At 41.2% G+C, this 3,849-nt stretch overlaps 1 protein-coding gene across 2 annotated transcripts in view; it reads right to left on the bottom strand.

Moving 5' to 3' along the window:
• Positions 1-3,849, bottom strand: part of LOC108572902 (uncharacterized MFS-type transporter C09D4.1-like) — a 22,471-nt gene that overhangs the window by 12,772 nt on the left and 5,850 nt on the right. The window contains exon 1 of one of the 2 annotated variants that reach the window (XM_017935236.1): positions 2,612-3,322. The exons of the other annotated variant lie outside the window; for it this stretch is intronic. The gene's annotated coding sequence lies outside the window, so the exon portion shown is untranslated. Of the gene's footprint in view, positions 1-2,611; positions 3,323-3,849 lie in introns of those variants that run through there. 2 annotated transcript variants of the gene reach the window in all.

Genomic DNA, 3,849 nt, shown 5'->3' on the forward strand with positions numbered 1-3,849 from the left:
ACCCACAGAATTTTATACCAATTCCCTCCAAGAATCATCCCTAAAATAGACTAAACCAACTAAGATCGAATTCTACATTTATCACAATCGTAATAAATGCTTCTCGAATAGCTTCTCGACCTTCCACTCATTACCCACGAAAAGGATCCTTTTCCTGTGATTTATAGTACAGAAGGTACCAAGAAATTCTACGCCTAATCACGCTTAACCTCCTCCAAGTAATATAGAACACGATCCCAACCCCTAAGTTTCTTCCCCTTATGTTTTTTACTTCCAAATTTTTATTTCACCAATCTTGCGAAACTTTGAATTTTTCAATATAAACGAAAAATTGGAAATAAAAAACCAATTGGACACGAAGTTACTAAAAGTTCATCTCTTTGACTGCACAATAAAACAATAGTGTCTTTTAATTCTTTTTTAACTCTACTCTAGACGAGTTCAGACGACTCTTCGAAGAACAAAGAACAGTCTGTGATTAATTATTTCAACAATGATAAAGTTTCGAGAATGAAGTACAATAGACACCTTTCCATTTCAACAGAGATGATCTCATTGACTAATTTCTCCGAACGCAATCACACGGATCTGTTCAGACAGAGATTCGGATAAGAGTTATCTAGCGATACACGGAGCAATCTGATTAGGAACGTTGTAAATTATCCTGTAACTTCCGCGAGGTTCAACTCGCTCTAATTTCAGCGAAATGTAATTTCCCTGAATTTCCGCTTCATTACGTATTCACCGTGACAATTCCGGATTTCGTAAGTCTCCCAGAAAACTTGCTAACTTATTGTTAGTCCGCCTAAACTTTTCCTCCGTGAATAATTTCAAACACGCCACTCTTTCTTTCCACAATATCCCCGGATAAAAATATGCTAAAAAAAAAACAGACACATTTATATCGTCTCGATAATTGATGAAAATGCAACTTCCACGAAACCAGCGCTGTTGATTACCTGCGGCGCAGGTGTTAAGCGCGTTAATGAAAATCGATTACAGTCGCGAAGGAAAGAACTGTATCACAGGAATGAGAAAAAAAATTGAAAAATCGAGAAATACGTTTCTTTCGACACGCGAAATATTCCATTTCCTGGAGGAAAAAGTTTCGACGCGCGCTCCATCCAAACGGTCAATATTTACGTCAAACTTATCGTGGAAAATATCCGGAAAAAATCCTCCAACAACGATCGAGGGGAAAATATTCCTCTCGACCTTCCAAGCACTCCTTTATTTAACGAAAATTCAGATAAGATAAGCAGAAAAATAAAATACGAAAATAATTTGAACTTTCCTTCTTTCGTCACCGAATTAAGCTTCTCTTCTGCGAGGAAAAACTTCAACAACGAAACGTCCAATATTTAGAAAGCTGTTCACATGGAACGCGAGGCACATTTTTCCGCCTGGATCTCCAAACTCTGATAATTTCTACATCAAGCGTAAACAGGTAACCAGTACTCGCGTTACGATATTAAAGCGACGCGAAAACGAAGAGAAAAAACGATCGAGTTTGCGTGGAGCTTTTAAGGTAACGGGGCAACGAGACGGGTAACAACGGCGGCCATTTTACAGGAAATCGATGGAAGGTCGATCGTGGATTCAGCAGCGAGTTTCGTCTGGAATTCTAGGTTTTAAGGTCAAGGATCATGGGGTTGGAGGAAGCGTTTATGCGTCCGACACGAATACATAGCGTACCTTCTGCCTAGGGAATTTCTATTCCAACTTCTTGCCTCTGTTTCTCGTTTTCAGCATCGAGAAACAGGCGGAGCGAGAGAAATAGACGGCAAATTACACGCGAACGTTATGGTTTTCGTGGATGCTTTTAATGAAACGTGAAAGAAAAGATTGTACCTTTGGTTTCGAGCAATATTTCTCCATTCTAACACGCAAGTATGCGTAAGGAGGTCTGGAAAAGATGTGGTTAAAATTTGGTTCCAATGTCTTTTAGGAGTTTTGAGGAAAAGGTGTTTAAATTTGGCAAATTTAATACTGCTAAGGTAGAAGATTTCTTGAGACAAGTTTGGAATTATTTTGATGATAAAATCGTTATTGAAGGAACAATTGACTTCTTCAATTTATTCGCCACTTTTTGGCCTTCTGTTGAATTCGTCTTCGAACGAATGGAGCACTTTATTAAAAAATTTAAGGAAGCGTATTTTCCTTTTCCGTTTTTACGGACACCTTCTGTGAAGCTGAAACAATTGGAGGATCTCTGATTCAAACGGTACAACCAATCTCTGTTAGGGGATTCACCCGCAATACTTAAGACAAACACGCGACAAGAGTGGAATAATTGTAGATTTCTCGATCATCCTTCCTTCGATCAACCTTAATAAATATTTCACAGATTTGTCACAGAATAAAGGCTGCTTAAATATCGGCATACTCTTACTGGATTTTTACCTGTTAACCGAGGAAAACGAGTTTACTCGCCATTTTTGCAAAACAGTGCACGCATTCACATTTGCATGAAAGATAAAGAAAGAGACTAAACAAATTCCTTAAAGTACTTTCCTCGAGGAAACAAAATTACTTCCACTCTCGATCGAGGCAATCACCAAATCCTCCATACGATTTCGTCAAATCCACAGAATAAAGAAAATCCACTTACCTTGACGTTGCTCGGACAAGTTGATCCCGAGGATCCAGCGATCGACGAACGAGAGAAACACTCGTCTCTCGGTGTCTCGTCTTTTCTCGACGTGTCACATAAAGTCACGTTTCAAGATTGTCACTGCGAACGAGAGAGAATCGGCGATTCAGCGCGTCGCGAAATAGTGCACGAGTCCACGTGGATCCCGTGACTGTATTTCACGCCGGTCGCGAAGCACCGTCGATACCGTTCCGCCACGCGTCTACGTAACTCTCTCGCGATTAGTCACCAGTCGTACATAAGCGAACGAGCATTTAAACAAGCCGAAAACCGTGAAAAGTGATCCAACAAACCCCTGGAAAAATTGTCAACAACCGAAATCTCGATTTTCTTTCAACCTTAAACACCCGAACTTCGACGCGAAATCTTCGAAACACTTGGATTCTCCAATTCTTCCAATTAGTCCAACTTTGAAAAATTTTAAAAAATTCTCGGAAGCATGTTTAGGTCGAACACGTTTCCGTATGGAGAAGTGTGAGTGGTTTCTCTCCCTGGAGATTTCGCTTCTTTCTCTCTCTGATTAGTCTTCGAGAGCTACAGGTTACTCTCCGGTAGATTCGTTGGTTCGCGGTGTTTGACGGTAAAGGAACGAAGGTTTCGTATGATAGAGCGGTTTAGGCGAGCTTGTCTGTCATGGCTAGTCGCCGTCTGTGCGACATCCGAGTCCACGGAGCGCTGGACATTAACTAAATCCGATGGCTCGAACCACCTACGTCCTTCGCCTGATAGCGGCTCCCGCGCATCGTCCGACCACGGCTCGATCCATTGCTTCTGCGCGAGATTTCCGATGCCACGAACCCACGATCAGCCGTGTCGTGATAACAACCGCCGTGTCTTCCTTGTCGTTTCCCTCGACGAGTTGTGCATTTTGCAAGTGGTCTGGTGTTTAACGCGGAAAGATTTGGATTCGTTGATGATTACGGTTGAGGAGAGTGGAAGAGGAGTGTGGGAATTTTTGGTTGGATTTGGGAGGGTTTAAGAGGGTTGTGGAGTTGGAAAGGTAGTTTTGGGGGATTCTTTGGGGTGATGGGAATTCTGTGGAATGAATTTTTGGAGGGTTTGTTTAAGCTGATGGAGGCCATTTTGGTGAACAGTGAGAAATTAGGCGAATATGGTATCCACGAAGCAAAATTTAGGTTTAGTAGAATTTTTAGACATTACAGATCTATAGAATATAAAAATTTTTATTGGGAACT

The sequence above is a fragment of the Habropoda laboriosa genome, unplaced genomic scaffold, assembly GCF_001263275.1.
Source record: "Habropoda laboriosa isolate 0110345459 unplaced genomic scaffold, ASM126327v1 scaffold102, whole genome shotgun sequence".
In the NCBI taxonomy this organism is placed as follows: Eukaryota; Metazoa; Arthropoda; class Insecta; order Hymenoptera; family Apidae; genus Habropoda; species Habropoda laboriosa.